This window comes from Mus caroli, unplaced genomic scaffold (assembly GCF_978045245.1).
Source record: "Mus caroli unplaced genomic scaffold, Mus_caroli_1 scaffold_4, whole genome shotgun sequence".
NCBI classification, from domain to species: domain Eukaryota; kingdom Metazoa; phylum Chordata; class Mammalia; order Rodentia; family Muridae; genus Mus; species Mus caroli.
Genome location: NW_028227259.1, coordinates 109,714,270 through 109,731,821, shown reverse-complemented (window position 1 = coordinate 109,731,821; position 17,552 = coordinate 109,714,270). Strand labels below are relative to the sequence as shown.

Sequence of the window (17,552 nt, the reverse complement as noted above, 5' to 3'; positions counted from 1 at the left end):
CCTATTCAAACCACCATAGAGTCCTTCTGATAAAAAGAGAATATTCAACCTTACATGTTTTTTCCCCTCAGATTGTTTTGCTATTAGGTTCCTTTCTCAACACCATCACATCCGGGTCTCTCAAGGTGATTTCCCTTTACCTCCAGCACAGCTGAATGGCTGCTGGTGCCTGTGCCTAAACAAAGCCCGTATCACCTTCTGCTTCTCTTTGTCTTTGAACTATTCTCTGGAAAGCTGTGTGCTGGGCACAGAGTTAAAAGGGAGCTTCCAGGCACAGCTCAGGCGGAGCCTGGGCCAGGATCAGCGTGCACAGTCCAAGCTCATTCCAATGTCCCCTTCCCTTCAAGCCAGAGTGAGTGTGCACATTCAGATCCATTCAGTGCCCATCGTCCCTTTGAGCTACAAAGGGGAAAAGATGGCTTGGGCAAGCAGATACACCATGTGCAGTATATTAAAAATTGTCGTGTGCCACTGACTCCAAACACAAATTGACGAATGCAAGGTCACCGTGAAAAGGAAGAAACCCTACAGGCAATGGAGAAAGAATGGGAGTTCTTGTGCCACAGAGCAGCGGACCTGTGTATCAGTTTGTTTAGGTAGCTCCAACCCTTGATTTATCCTGTGCTGGTCTCGGTGTCAGTACGCTGCAGAACTGATTGGACTGTTCTCTCATTCTAGGTTTAGCATTCCTGACAGTCTTGCTTCTCGCAGTGTCTCTGGTAATTCATTTTGGTTACTTAGAATCATTTATCACCACACTTTTGTCTTCATTTGGAACCAAGCTAATAAAATGTGTAAGTGCGCTGGTCTGCAATGAATGAACTATAACTTTATAATCTAAACACGGTGTTAAATTATGTCAGACTGTACATGCTACCTAAACAAAAAGAGTAAGTACGACAAGATTTAAAACCAGTGAAAGGCAGATTTAACAGACAGTTGTTTACAATTGAGCAGCTGGGTCACATTGCTCTATGTCTGGGTTCTTCCTGAGCATTCTGCGGACATGGCCCTTAAAGGTGCGCTGTATAAAGAATAAATATGCATGTAGGTTAAAAGGGAGGTGTGGACAACTGCAGGGATTTACTGAAACAGCAGATTTCCAAAAGCTGGAGACTAACTCATCTTCATTTTTTTGTTGTTGTTTTTTTTTTTTTTGTTTTTGAGACAGGGTTTCTCTGTGTATCTCTGGCTGTCCTGGAACTCACTTTGTAGACCAGGCTGGCTACGAACTCAGAAATCCACCTGCCTCTGCCTCCCAAGTGCTGGGATCAAGGGCGTGGTGGCACCCAGCCTCATCTTCATTTTTAAGACAAAATAAGTATGCATTAACTGACCACATTAAAAAAACTTCAGGGGTCATCAGGTTGGTTCTTATGAAGTCAGAGAAACATTTAATAAAAGCCAAGTACCGTGAAGAGGAGAAATCCTAAGCAGACACATCTACATTTAAAGATTAGGCAGAAAAGTGGGGGAAATTAAGCCATACAGCCCGTATCAAAGCTGGTGAGCATTACAGCCCGCGGCTGGTGAGCTTTAACCACCCCCAGTACTCTCCCCTGCACAGTTAACAAATGCACTATAAACTCTTCACAGATGATCCCCCAGCCCCCCCCCCCCCGCCCCCAACCCTGTCACTCTTCACCCTCATAACGCCTGGGTAGGGAAAGGACAAGAATACCAGCCCATAACCCCAGCATCTCTTCCACTGCACTGTTCCAGGTCTGCCACCCGTGAAGACGAGTATCACATATAGTGGCGGTGCCTATCACTATAGCAACAAGGAACACTGATGAAACATAGGGTAGAAATTCACAAATACTGGGGGTGGGGGTGAGGGTGAAAGAGAGGCCTTTGGCTAATTGAGAGAGAAAAGCTAGAGTCTTTTCTATCAAAGTGTTCTATGCCTTAAAGGGCAAGTCTGAAAAAGAAGGCTTTGTCTCCATTAAAACAATAGAAAACTCTCAAATTCAGCAAATGCAGGCCAGGTGTGGTGGCACTCTGGAGCAAGAGATAGGTGGATCTCTGAGTCCATCCTGGTCTACATAGCAAGTTCCAAGTTCCGGGACAGCCATGACCATTGAGAGAGAAAGAAAGAGGGAGGGGGAGGGGGAAGGGAGAGGGGAGAGGGGAGAGGGGAGAGGGGAGGAGGGGGGGGGAGAGGGAGAGAGATTGATTGATTTAGTAAATGCCAGTGTTTGTAGGAGGAAGAATTAATAAGCATCTAAAATTACAAAGCTAGCTAAATTTTACTAAAAAATTCAAATATGCAAATTGAAATCTTTAACTGCTACCTACTTTTGGAAACCATATACTGATCCAACTGTGTGGATAATGGCAACTTTCAACTCTCGGTTACTTTGAAAGAGCTGAGACATCTGCTAAGGAAGTGTGGCCCAGGAGATAAGCCACAGGAGGAGACTCTCTAGACAGTGACAAGCTTATCTTCCAACATCCTCTATAAAATGTGCCCAGAGGAAATTCCTGGGTGGGGGTGACTTTTGTGTCACAGAGAGGAAGGAAGTCACTGTGTTGGCTGAAAGAGGGACAAGGATTTTCCTATCGACAGATCTTCTCCTATCTACAACTTCAGGTCTTCTAAGCCCTAACACTGTCCTTTTAAAGCCATTGAAGAAACACTCTGTCAAGATATCCAGCTCTCTGAGGTACCTTATCTATCTATCTATCTATCGATCGATCGATCGATCGATCGATCGATCTATCTATCATCTGTCCATCCATCCCCTGCATCCTGAGTGCTTGCTCATCCTTTTCTGGGATGTGTGCTTACTTGTGATTTTTATATTTTGAGAGAACCCTGACACTTTGAATGTCTGAGACTGATGTTTTGCTGTGACCTTACACAGTGGAAAGGCAGACAAACTCGGCTGGGTCTCACTCTGAGTGGATGTCCATTTCACTGCACCCATGAGGACTCCTCGTGAGTCAATCTCCTCCTAGAGACCTACCCTTCCCTGTTGGGATCCCACTGTAAAAGCTGGGAGTCAGACATTCAGACCACAGCATGGAAAACCTTGGAGATGAAGCTGGGTGTGGTAGTGTACACCTTTAACCTAATTCAAGGCCAGACTCTTCTCCACGGTAGTTTTGGGACAGCCAGGGCTGCACAGTGAGACCCAGCAGACCAGTGAGTGAGTCCTGGCAGACCAAGGTGCCCTGCCTCTGCCTCCCCAGTGCTGGGATTAAAGGGGGGACTGCTGCATTCCCTTGAGGGGATGTTACTCTGCTTTTCTCAACCTTAACATCTTATTAGGAAAGAATAAAGGACAGACTAAAATACAGCCATGAATATGGACATTCAGTTCTCCGTAAGGATCAAGGCTGAATACCATTTTATCACAGCAGTATGTGTACAACCTGAGAAAGAGTCTCAAGAACATAATACTCAAAAGCGAAAAATAGAAAAATGATGATGTCTCTGGCACACAGTTGCGCAGTAGCTCAACCTTGAACTGGCTCATCAGATAAACTCAATGGTTTCAAGTCTGGGCTTCTCAGAAGTCAAGTGCTTGCCTGCTGTATGCAAAGGCCAGGTTTCAGTCCTCAGAGCTACACAACTCCAGCACTTGGAGGCAGAGGACACAAGGAGGGTCAGATTCACAGTCATTCTGCACTACATGGGAAGTCTGAGGCCAGCCTCCTTCTGAACAAATTGCCTACTCTAGGATGGGTGCCCTATGTTACCCTGCCCTAAGAATGCGCTAGCTCTTCACCCATCTGCTTCATCGTAGCCTCGGTTATATAACACCCAACCTTGTGTTTGCTCATTGGACACCTTTACTGCTTCAGGATGCACATATAAAACATTTTTCCTCTGTTTCCTTCATTGTTGGATTTTTTCCCAGTACCCAGTGTGATGCCTGACTCATATTAAATGGTCAAAAACAGTCTGTTAAGGAATTGATGCTTTAAAGACCTATAGCAAACATTAAGCCTACGAACAAGAAATCAAATATAGTCCTGAGAACACAAGATCTGGGATTGCCCGAGCCTAGGGGTTATCTATCTCGCAGGCCTATGCTTCTTACAGTCAAGTCTCCCAGTCCTTGAGGCCTTTTATAAGGACACTTCATTGGTGACAAGAAGCCAGCAATACATTGAAGAAAAAAAATCTCTCAGGGTTTGAGGACTTGCTTATCAGCCCCGTATTCCCCGTGGATCTTTCCCACAGCATCTGTGACCACGCCCCTGAGGGGAGGAAGTCCTTCCGTGAGGGAAGGCACAGCTCAAGGAGGCTGCAGCGTTTGGGTTGATGGTCTGGAATCTCTCTTCTTTCAGTCTGGGATTCTGATAAAAGGGGAAGGTACCACCCACACTCAGGGTGGGTCTCCTTCGCTCCCCTCAGTAATTCCTCAGAAACACAGCCTCACGGACACCCCAGAGGTGTGTTCACTAAGATCTAGGCTGATTCTGAGCCAAGCAAGGTTATACTCGAATGAGTCATTATCGCATCATCAAGAGGCAGGTAAGTGGCAGGAATATAATCGCTAAGACTCCTGAAGTTTAGGACATGCTTGCTCTAAGCTGTAGAGAGACGTGTAGGGGTCAGCTGCCCAGTGTCCTCTCACAGAGGGCTGGGGCACCCAGAAGCCCAGACAGGATTGAAGCTTGCATTACTTCATAGGAAAATGCCCTGGGCCTCTGTGGGGCCCAAACGCTTCCAACTTTTGTAATTAATAATCTCTTTCTGTGAACAAATTACCATTCTTGATTCTTTTCTGTAGGGTCAAGATGTATTCTTAGAGACCAGTAGGGGTGGTGTGTGCCTTTAGACCCAGTATTTGGGAGGTTGAGACAGGTGGATCTTTGAGTTGAGGCCAGCCTGGTCTACACAGTGAGTTCTAGAGCAAATTATAAAAACCAATCAAATGCTAACCTAGCTGACTGCCAGTTAAATATCTGGTGATTTTTAATCAAAGTTCTGTTCTGTGGGTCTCCTATATTCTTAAATAGATGTAGTAATACTTCGGTAGCTAATTTTTAGCTTCAGTGGGGGATATTCCAAAGAAACAGTCTCAACTATACTTGTTCTTACACAAAGTCCCTGAGTAGCAAGAACAATTTAAAAAAAATTTATTTACTCAAGTATTTATTTATTTATTTAGGCTTTTTTTCACGTAGCCCTGGTTGTTTTGGAACTTGCTCTGTAGATCAGGTTAGCCTCCAACTCAGAGCTTGGCCTTCCTCTGCCTCCAAGTGCTGGAATTAAAGGTGTGCACCACCACTGCCACTTGGTAGGAAGAGTATACTTGTAAGTCTTCCATTCAGATGACCATGAGAGTTGACAGCTAATTTGACTAGGAAGGGGTGTGTGTGTTTGTGTGTGTGTGTGCATGCATGTGTGTGTGTATGTGTGTATATGTTTAAGTATCCAAACCACTGCTCTTCAAAGCAGGGTTTAAGTGTGGGAAGTCACTTTTGTGGAGTATCCTGGTAGGATCTATCTCCAGATAGTTAAACTCTGAGTGAAACTATCTGCCCTCCACCCCCACCCCCTATTACTCGGTATGCCCTCCCTCCCCATGAATGTCCCCCCTCTCTGGGGTCCACTTCACAGCTATTTTCTTTCTCTTTTTAACCCCTCTGCCCCCGTTTCCCCCACAGTACAAAAGAAGGGCAAACCTCTGCTGCCAGCCATCTGCCAGGGCCACCATGCCCTCGGATGCAGTTCCAGGACACTGAGCTAAGTGTTGATTTGAAATCCCCTAAGGTTACAGGTGTTGAGGAGTGAAGAGACTCAGTGACCAAGAAGCAAGCCCTTCTGGCTTTGGGGAGAGTTGACATTTCTTGTCTTGGGGTAGGTGTGGAGGAGGACCTACTCAATTAGCTCAGAAGACCAGGCTGGAAACCCTCCCCTCCCCATCAATCACTGGATAACCGTGACAAGCACTCAGCAGTTCAAAGGACAGAGTGGATTTCTTTGCTCTGGTCCCTTCTCTCAGGTATGTGGCATAAGCATTTGATTATAAATCTTATTTTGTCAATAAGTAAAATTACCCACATGCAAATAAGCTCTTAGGTCCACATATCTCATGTGTGTGTGTGTGTGTGTGTGTGTGTGTGTATAAATATGTGAGAGAGACAGAGTGTGTGCATGCACACACCAGGGCACCTATGTGGAGGTCAGAGGACAACTTTCTACAGTGTAGGTTCCAGGGATCTAATTCAGACCTTCAGGCTTGGTGGCAGGTACCTTCATCTGCTGAGGCACCCTGACAGCTCAATCATCAAAGTTTTAATGGATTTAATGCTGTTAATTGTATATGAATAAAATAACTCGATGTTTACAAGTTCATTAATATTTAAAGCATAGTTGTGATAAGAATGTAGATGTAGATATAACTGTGTTTGTGTTTATGTGTCAAAAGAGTATGATATGCTAACCTAGGGCTAGGAAAGACTTCTAAATATATGCATATTACCCTCAGACTGAGCTTCAGAGAAAATAAAATGAGATTCATTACCAAAACTCTGTAAATTTACTTTTTAACTAAATGGCAGTGGGAGAGCAAGCCATTTTGGTATTTAATTTAGTTTCTATTGGGCACATTTAAATTATTCTTTAAAGAAAAAACAGTATATCATCATAAATGTCATCTTTTATACTTATAAAGCAATCATGAAAAATGTTAGCTTCTGTCTTTAAACAAGTGATAGAGGTGGGCACTCAAAGGCCTAGCTCTAAACACCCGAGGCACAGGTCTGTGTGGACCACCTAAAAAATGACTTCTGACAGAAAGAAGGAACAGGATTATGCCAGAAAGTTCAAAAGCTGTCTCCAGTGTCCATGGTAAGCCATCAGATCTAGAACTCTGAAGCAGATTAATGTTCAACCATCATGAGCTCGGACTCTCCAACTGACATCCCCTGAAGAACTGCCACCATCAGACTGGACTGTGAGGAGCTGCCGCCATTACACTGGACTGTGTGGGCGAGTCTGTGGGGCATTTTCTTGATTAACAATTGATGTGGGAGGGTCCCAGTCCACTGTGGGAGAAGCCACCCCTAAGGTTGTAGGAGAATAAGCTATGGGCAGCAAGCACGAAGCAGCACCCCTCCATAGCCTCTGCATCAGTTCCTGGCCTCCAGGTTCCTGCCTGCAGTTCCTGCCTTGGCTTCTGTCAATGAACAACTGTAGCTGTAACCCAGACACAAACCCTTTTCTCTGCTAAGCTGCTTTTGACCAGTGTTTTATCAGAGCAACAAAAAACCTAACTGGAATAGGAACAGCATTCATAACTTCTAACCTTTAAAGAGGCTTCTTTCAAAACTCCAGTCAAAAGCACATCAGTAAAACCTATCTCTGGGATCACTGTGTGTGAACCCAACTCCTTCCCTGGTGCTTTCCTGCATACGTTTATTGGCTGTCCGCAGCGTGGCAGGTTTGAGGCCTGGTCCAAGCAGCTCAGAAGATGAGTAAAACATACCTATTACTTCCGAGGAACACCAGAGAGGAGGCAAAGCTGTTTTCTGGCATCCTTCCTGTACAAGAACCAGAGGTAGCATGGGGGAGGGGGTGGGGCTCGGGGGATGAAAGACAGATGCCGGCCAAGGTCTTTAGGAGAACCAGGCTCACACTTTATTAGGCACACCCGGGTAGCAGGAGGGAACATTGCCATAGAGTGCAGCCATCTTGTTCCCACCACCTCCCTGTATTACAGACAGCTTAAGATGGGCATCGGTGTGCACACTGCGTCCACGGTGAAACCTCTGGGGACACAGAAGCTGCTGAGCGGAAACAGGTGGTGCTGAACAGCTGCTGAGACCAGACAAATGGAGACTTCATGATTCTGCACACCTGGGTGCTTGCACCCACGCCACCCCGATATGGTGAGATGTGTCTCTTAGGAAGATACCTGTGGTGTGCACAAGCCATTGGGCTCCTCAAGGGGAGGGGGGAGGGTGTGGGGGAGAGACGGACACAATTACAAACTCAATGATATCAGGGAGAAGATAGCCACTGATGCTCCTAGCACAGGCGCACATAGCTAAGAAGCTGCGTAGAGGAAGCATGCAGAGGGGAAGGGTGAAGGACACAGCCTCTGCATCAACTGTACCAACTGCCGACAATATAAGCAGGAGCAGAGAGGGGAGAACAAATTCCAGTCCTAGCAGTCACCAGTTGGATGAACCGAGTGAATGCTTGGGTATTTAGAAAAGGAAAAGGTGAGGGGGTCTAAAAGTAAACACATTTTGTGAGGGAAAAGAACTATCAACTCACTAACCCCAGGCCCTGCTTTTTCTGTGAGGCAGCCATCACAGACCAATTTAATCACCAATAGGGTCAAATTATTTGTCCACTATTACACACGTCAGTTCTGGGAAGCTCGCTACTGGGCATGCTTAAAAGCAACCAAGAATAGAGACAAAGTCTTTCACAGAACTCATGTCCCGGTGTCGGTAAGGGGAAAAAGAAAATACAGGCAAGCCAACCATAAACCAAGGTGTGACAGATCAATGGGGAATGGGCGAGCAAGGCATGGGTGCCTCACCTAAGGTGACCAGAGAAGGGCTGAGGTCACAACTGAGAAGACACCTCAGTTACACTCATCAGGGAAGAGTGGCATGTTCTTCATCGATAAACTCTTTGTGTCACTGATAGGAATTCCCAGTACCAGGAGAAACCCAAAACAAGGAGCCTGGTCACAAGGGTGTGTGGGGGAAGGTGACAGAGACTTCAGGTACCTGGGGATAGCACAAGCACAGCATAAATTGCCTGGGGGAGGGGATATCCTGGGAACCTGAGCAACACATATACATACTCACACATAGATATACACTCTCATGCTCTCACATATACACACTTGCACACACATACACATTCATATACACACACTCACAAACATATACACTGACACTCACATACACGCAACTTACACACACTGAAATACACACACACACACATTCACATGCACTCACATACACTCTCTTACACACTCACTCTCACGCTCTCATATACACACTCATATACACAATCACAACACACATTCACACACTCACATGCACACTCACACACACATTCACACACATACTCATATACACACACAATACACTCACACACACTTATATGCACACTCACACACACTCTCACTCTCAGATACCTACTCTGACACTCTCACACATACACACTCTGACACACTCACATATACACTTATACACATACTCATCATATACACTCAGACACACATGCACACATTCATATTCTCACACACACTCACGCTCCCTCACACACTGAAATCTGCGGCCTTGAGAAACTGCATCACGCATGATGCACAAACACAGCTAGGAGATAAGTCATGGCTCTCCAGAGGATGGAGTCTCAGCACTGAAACTGGGCCAACAACAAACTCATCCAATTCTGCCTAGAGAGATGAACTTCACAAATTCAGATTCATAGAATTCACTTTAAATGCATCCACTCCTAAAAAAAAATAGTAAGCTGCAGTCCAGGGTCTGGCAGGCTCCCTCAGGGCTGTCACACCGCTACTGTGGTGGGAGACACACGGAAGACGGGTTCCTGCAAGCTGGTGGCTGGCGTTCGAGAGGAGCACCATTTCCTCACCCATTCTTCTCTTGGCTCTGCTAGACAGGGCAAGGACAAATGACATTCCCTGCCAATGCCACCCCTGACAAGCTTGCTTCCTGCCTACACAGAGGGACTGGACACTGGGACAGCCCCCTGGCCCTGAGGTAGGCCATTAAAGACAGAGGAGTCCAGCCAAGCCTGTAAAACCGCACGCTTCCCACTCTCTGGTCATGTTCAGTGCAGCTGCAGAAGCCGACTCTTCTACAAATGGTCTCAGAATGGTCCATGTCTTCTAAATTCTATGTGCTAAGGACGACAAAGACCACTTCCCGACTCCCTGAAAAGACCTCACTTTACTGTCCTTGTCTCCTTCAGCAGAGTCAAAAAAAGCAACAAGCGTGTGAAAAAATATATTCTCTCCAGTCTTTGCATCTGGCTTGGAAGATGCTCTCTTTCCATGTGTCTCCCGCCGTGGTAGGAGCACGACTGAGCCTTGCAGGGACCTGTCAGTCACTTGACTGCAGGCTTTTTAGGAGTGGATGGTTTACGGTGAATTTTAATATGCATCTGCTTGATGCGTCAAAAACAAACCAAAACCAAAACAACAAAAACCAAACAAAACCCAAAACCCCTACATTTATTTAGAGTTAGCCAGTGCAGATGAGCAGTAAAGGATTTGAACAGTTCCTGAGCTTTGTGGCCCCCCTTCCAGAAGCACACAGCAGAGCTGTGTATTATACACATTTGCTTTATATTCTGGGTGTGAAGGAGGAGCGAGGAGTGTGCATGTGAGAGTCAAGTCCCCTATTATCACTCAGCTACTTCTCCATCTCTACAGACACGTATGTAGACAACAGTTCCAAGCCTTCAATGGGTGGTGCCGGGCATCCATACCTGAGCTGCTCACAGCTGGGCTAATTTCAAGCCACTCTGTGTCCCCCCTTTACTTACTGCAGCTTGTGGGTCAGCTTTTGCCACTAGCGTCACCATTCAGTCTGACTGCAGCACATCTGCCTGTGCCTTCACGGCCCCTTTTCTGCCTCCTTCCCAGCAACAGTCACCATGGAAATTTTACTTGCTCTCAGCAGCTGCTTGTCTGACTTCAATAACCCACAACCTTTGTCAACACTGAGACCAGACCGGGTTTCGCTTACCATTGCTTCCCTAGGATCCGGCACTATGAATCACTAGCATGCAGCAAGTGATTAATATTTGCTTAAAAATACCACGAACTCTTATCGAGGGTGGAAGGGTCTAGCAATATCACTGATTCATTAGTGGATCAGCCAAAACTTACTCACTACGAGGGTAAGGAACAGAAAGGCTTGGCTGCTTTTTGATCAAAAGATGCAGAATAGTTTTGTTGTTCTTTGGGTTAGAAACTGACTTTGGAGACAATTTTGTTAAGTTTGACTTAGAAGTTAAGGGCATTCACTTGGATACCTATGACAATGACCAGTATAAAATGGGTCATTGTAGGAAGGCCTCATGAAAAAGGCCAGGCCACATTGAAGTGGGAAAGTTACCACTTCCTTTGCCACACACACTATTACACATTTTATATAAAAAAATCTTTCCCCTTACTCTCCACGTTACTACCTCTGTTTGCAGGTATACACCCAGTGAGTGAGAGGCTGTGTACACCCAGTGAGTGAGAGGCTGTATACACCCAGTGAGTGAGAGGCTGTTATATACCCAGTGAGTGAGAGGCTGTATACACCCAGTGAGTGAGAGGCTGTATACACCCAGTGAGTGAGAGGCTGTTATATACCCAGTGAGTGAGAGGCTGTATACACCCAGTGAGTGAGAGGCTGAATATACCCAGTGAGTGGGAGGCTGTATACACCCAGTGAATGAGAAGCTGTATACACCCAGTGAGTGAGAGGCTGTATACACCCAGTGAGTGGGAGGCTGTATACACCCAGTGAGTGGGAGGCTGTATACACCCAGTGAATGAGAAGCTGTATACACCCAGTGAGTGAGAGGCTGTATACACTCAGTGAGTGGCAGATTCAGAACTCCTACCAGGTCCACTTGATTTCATGAGCCATCATTTAATCTATATTGTGTTTTTAATCTACGAAATACATGCTGCCACTGAGGAAATAAAACATTGCTATGCTTGAGGTAGTAATGCACACCTTTAATCCTAGCACTCAGAAGACAGAGGCAGATCTCTGTGAGTTCGAGACTAGCCTGGTCTACAGAAAGTTCCTGTCTCAATAAACACACAAACAATGTCTGGCATTGTTTCTAGAACTCACACGCTCATCTCCCCACCGTGACAAGGCATAATTCAAATGTATGATGACTACTAACCAGGGCAAATGCTCAAATATTTAAGATAGAAATTGAAACCAATAATATGGCATCTTGAGACGAGTTCACAAGAAAGCAAGCATGGGAGGCCGGGAAGGCGATTGTGGAAAACACACTATGTTATTGGGTTTGGCTTCTGTTTGTTTTGAGACTGTGCATCGATCCCTGACAGGTTGGGAACTCAGATCCACCTAGTGCAGAGTGCTGGGATTAGAGGCGTGTGTTACCACACCCAGCAGACTTTGCAATGTTTATAGAATTTAGGAGATTAAAAGTACATATTAAACAATGTCAGGCCATGTATGGAGGCATGGTAGCACAAGCCTCCCAGCTCTTGGGAGGCAGAGGCAGGCCTATCTATCTTTGTGAATTCAAGGCCAGCCTGGTTTACATAGTAAATTTCAAACCAACCAGGGTTACACAGTTTGATAATAGCTTTAATTTTTTTCCCCTAAGATCCCTAAGAATCTCTTACTAAGAATCAGGAAGACGGGCAGGATGACAGTGGCTAAGCCTTTGCTTCATAACCCTGTTGACCTGAATTAGACCCCGCCCTCTGACAGTCACCCTGCTTCTGTGTTCCCCACCCCAGCTCTCTTGCTGTAAGACATGAGGTGAAGATAAGAGCACAGGCCTGGGCAGCAGCAGAAAGAGCATGAGACTGCCTCTAAGCAATATGAAAGAAGAAAACTCTGCCATTTGGAAGCTGTCGTCTGACCCTCACACCACACACACACACACATTCACACACATTCACAACCCCTCCACCCCCACATTCACATACACATATACCACACACACACTCACACATACACACACTCACACACACATATACACTACACACACACTACATACACACACATACACACTATACACACACACTCACACACACTACACACACCACATACTACACACACACATTCACACACACACTCACACATTCACACACACACATTCACACACACACACTACACACACACACTCACACACACACACACACACACACATGCAGACGAGGTGTGATTATTTCCTAAGCATGGATCCTCCCTGCGCTCTGCCTGGGACCGACTACGGTTGGAAGCAGTGATGATGGACACTATGCTCTAGGCAATGAGATGTAGTAAGTATCTGAAAGCTCCTAACAGCAGCTCCTAACTGCAAGCGGATGCCTATTCTCCTCTTTCTATCTTTCTTTCTGCCACTTGGAGCTAGCTGTGGTGACTAAAGCATCACCTTGGACCATAAGGTTGGAGCCTCACATTATGTATGATAGAGCTATGCATTATGTATGGCTCACATTATATATGTTAGAGCCACTAAATGAGACCAGTCTTCTCAGAAGATTATAGAACCATAGATAATACTTTTGGCTGGACCATCCATAACTTTGCCCAGGGCGGGGGGCAGGGATGAGACAAGATCTTACTATATATATATATAGCCCAGGCTGTCTCAAATTTGCAGCAATTCGCTTGTGCTATTCTTCCAAATACAGGGATTACAAGCATCACCATTGTGCCTAGCTATCTGTTAACTCTGTCTTAGGGTTTCTATTGCTGTGAAGAGACACTATGATCATGGGAACTCTTATAAAGGCAAACATTTGATACAGTTTTGGAGGTTTAGTCCATTATCGTCATGGCAGGAAGCATGACAGCATCCAGGCAGCCATGGAGCTGGGGAGGTAACAGAGTTCTACATCAGGTTAGACAGGCGGCAGGAAGTGAATGTAACACTAGACCTAGCTTGAGCATTTGAGATCTCAAGTCTATCCCCTAGTGACATACTTTCTCCAACAAAGCCCCACCCACTTTAACAAGGCCATACCCCCGACTCCTGATGCTTCCACTCCCATGGTGTGTGTGTGTGTGTATGTGAGTGTGTGTGTGTGTTTTCTTTCAAACCACCACAAACTCTCTTACTTTCACGTGAAAGGGAAACCACTGTCACTTTATTTAGGTTACTGTTTTGTGATCTTTGACGAGGAGCTAATCTTAACTGAGCAACTTATCCAAAGTGACAGCGAAGTTCAGGTACTAGCATGTCAGCCTGCAAGGTCCAAGCGCTTGGGCAAAGGCTGACGGGTAATTTGTAAGAAGTCTTGTATGTGGTGGGGGAATGTTTCAAGAGACTGCGAAAAGACTTGAAGAGAGAAAATAAGGAAGGTTCAGACGTGCTCTTAATTTTGCACACACAGAATAAAGAACAATGACGCCTAACACAAAGAATTCAGTCTCCACCAGAGACAAAAGCAAAAATCTCAGCCCTGGAAACAAGGAAAACAGCAGTGCTCTGGGCAGCTCCCGTGCCTAAGGACAGGCATGGTGGAGAGGCACTGTGCAAACGCCGGGCACACAGATAGGAAAGAGCACAGAGTGGTCAGGATTCAAAGAAGCAATAGATGCACTTCAAATACAGAGTCTGGAAAGGGACAAGGACAATCACATGACCCTTATCAAAGGCAGCGTGAAGGTCAGCAAGCAAAGAGAAAAGGTCAAGGTTGAAGCCGGGTGCCCATTTTAGTCCCTTTACTCTTTCACAACAGCGCCGAAGGAGGGCATTTAAATGGTGTTGCAACTGGGTAGAAGTCTAAGGAAAGTGAAGTTACAGGAGAGGGAGTTTACTGTATCTTGTTGCTCAATTTCTAAACGAATAGCAATGGCAGGAGTGTGGAGGGGGACGTGGAGTGAGGCAGGTTGCACGGAGGATCAGTCCTAATGATCCAGAAGCAGACAAACTGGTTATTACGTCTGCTATAGGACTGTTTTGCAGAGAGAACTAAATCAATGAAGGTGTGAGGGAGTGTAGATAACACAGCCGTGGGCCAGGGAGACGGCTCAGCAGGGAAAACAGGAGTCGGAGCACCTGAACTCACTCGGGTAGAAGAGACACCACAAAGTTCCCTTCTGGCCTCTGTATGTGTGCTGTAGGGTGCCAGGGCCTGCACACACACACCACACATGAACAGTAATAATACATTTTTTAAAAAAAGAGAGAGAATACAGTTGAAACAGACAGAAAGTAGGCAACAGCAAGAAGGCAGCAAGTATAAAGATGAATGAGAGACACGGATCCGGGGTAGTGTACAACTATGTTAGGGAAACCTACAGCACTGGGCTTCTGTGGTTCCTCCAGGTGGTCACAGAACCACGCTGCCTGCTGGTATACCAGTGCTCTGGGACTCTCAGGAGGGTGTTATACAACAAGCCAAGCAACAATCCACCAATGTTGAGAATCCCAGCGGGATCAGAACACATCCATTCCTGATCACACCCCCAAGGGCAACAGATGCTGGGAGAGAGAAGTGAAAAGAAAATGAAAACTTAACTTGAAAGACCCTCAACCAAAGATCAGCTAGCTATTGGATCTTACACAGGCAGTTAAAAATGAATGCCAACACGAACATGAAAATTTCAAAAGCAAAATTTACAAAGTGAAAATGTTTGAAGAGTGAATCCTTTTAAAACCTTTTCCCTTTTCAAATGCAGAAGAGAGACCAAAAAGACAAAGGACAGGTCCCTGAGGGGAAATGCCCTACGTGGTCATCTAAAAACACTTGTGGCCCTTCCAAACGTTACTGTTTAGAGCTACATCTTAATTCAGGTGGATGTTTTCATCCTGAGGATTCTGGGAATCAGAATATCAGCAGGGACAGAGGTGGGGACAGGCCAACTGACCTAAAGTCAAATCTCAATGTGTCAAATACAGCCACTCACAAAGTGAACCCGTGCACTTAGGTATGCTGTGACAGCCTTCTGATCAGAGAGCACAGGAGTTTCAAGGAAGTCAACCGAATTCTAACAAGAAGAATACCTGGGGAACTAGGCATAAGAAAGTCAGCATGACTCAAGGTGTGCTCATCGACAACTCGGCTTCTCCAAGCCCCATTTTTAGCTCAGAGCAGCACCAGACATGTTAGGGCTTCAGGTTTTTAAATCGCTCAGGCCTCATTACCTGGGGGATTAACTATAGTTTCTTATTCTTGTCAAGAACAGACCTGATCACGAGGAAGGCTGGGGGCAACAGAAAAGTGACTTTGGCATCCACAGCTCAGAACACTGTACTGTGCCTTCTTAGGAAGTGGGATTTGTTCACTTTGAGTGTACTGACACTGTAGCACCGTACACTCTCCCATATATACATCTAGGCAAAAACCACAGATGTCCTGGAAAGCAGTTACTGTTACTATTATCATTGTCATATGCAACAGTAGTAGTACTTTGGAGGGCACTGAACCCCCAACCTTGCCTTTGCTAAGCCTGTTGGGGCTACACTCTCAGTCTCTAATTCCTTAACGGACACTGAACAAATTATCTAAATTGGTTTCACATGTACGATATTTTAAACGTTCTCTCTTATTTTTATATAGCAGTTAGGTTTTTTTTTTGTTGTTGTTGTTTTTGGGTTTTTTTTTTTCCTGTTAAGTTCTCAGACAAGACCAGAATGTATTCAAGAAGTCCACACGCTGGTATTGACTTTTAAATTTAGGTTTGTCCTCTGGGGTGGGGGGGCAAAGGGATCCTAGTGGTAGTTTTTCTAACCACACATCAAAGTCTTCCACAAACGTCACATGACTATAAGCAACCTACGGACTTGGGGAAGTCAGTCGAGGACACGGATTACCGAGCCTCTTCCTTCTGACCTGTCAGCACCTGCAACCTAGGAGGAGGAACCACCCGAGTCTTCAAATGGAAATCAGTTGACCCCTTCCAGCTCAAACGCTAAAATCACAGCTGTAGGCCAGTAAATACCCAAGAGCATAAAATGTCGACAGGAGGCGCCAGGGCAGGGGGCAAACGGCGGGGACCTGGTGTGGACCCCCTTGAGCGAGCTGCCTTCACTTAAGGGGAGACCAGGGTGGAGAGGGAGGGCCTTTCCCTTCAGGGGTGGTGGTGGGGGGTACATAGGTGCGCGCTCAGCCGTGGGGACAGCGAAGGCACCGCCTGGGCGCGGCCGCCCCCTCCTCTCGCCCCATCTGACCCCAACATCCAGGAGAGGTGCCCGCAAGGGACCGCGCCCTCCTTCCCCCGGGGGCGTGGGAGCCGCGCAACCGCGGCTTAGCTGGTGACTGTGCCACCTGCGCGCAGCGGGAGACCCAGGTGAGGCGCCGCCAGGTAACAGCACCTGCCCTGCTGCCCCCACCTGCTGCTGCGCTCCCCCTTCCCCCGCCGTCCCCGCCGTGCCCGCCGTCCCCGCCTACCTTCGTGTCGGAGCCCCCAAGGCCCGCGCTGCCGGGCCGGCCGGGGCGAGCCGAGCGGCCGGCGCCCGCACTCCGGCGGCTGCGGCTCAGCGGGAAGCCCCGGCGCTGCCCGGCTCGCCGCCCCGGAGCCGCTCCATTGTGACGCGGCGCGCGCGGCCGGCCAATGGGCGCGCGGCGGCGCGAACCGCTGACTAAGTTCGCGCGCGGAGGAGGAGCGGAGCGCGCGGGCTGCGCAGGCTGCGCAGGCGGGAGCCGGGGACGCGCAGCGCCGCCTCCGAGCCGCCCTTACCCGGATCGCTCCGCCACCCGGCCCGAGAGTCCACCCGGCCTTGGGACGGACCGCGGGGGCCGGTGACTCACCCTCCTGCTGCACACAAAGCGCAGCTGCCACCTCCCGGAGCCAACGCCATGCGGCCGCCCGGATGCACTCGCCCAGCCTGGCATCCGCGGTGCATGGCAGCCACACGCCGCGCCAGGAGCTGGGGC

General features: G+C 47.2%; 1 protein-coding gene across 2 annotated transcripts in view; it reads right to left on the bottom strand.

Annotated features, from left to right (window-relative positions):
- Positions 1 to 17,217, bottom strand: part of Lrrc8b (leucine rich repeat containing 8 VRAC subunit B) — a 65,689-nt gene extending 48,472 nt beyond the window's left edge. The window contains exon 1 of one of the 2 annotated variants that reach the window (XM_021162346.3): positions 17,067 to 17,217. The gene's annotated coding sequence lies outside the window, so the exon portion shown is untranslated. The remainder of the gene's footprint in view (positions 1 to 17,066) is intronic. The other variant, XM_085836960.1, reaches the window with a different exon arrangement.
- Between the last annotated feature and the right edge of the window lie 335 nt (positions 17,218 to 17,552).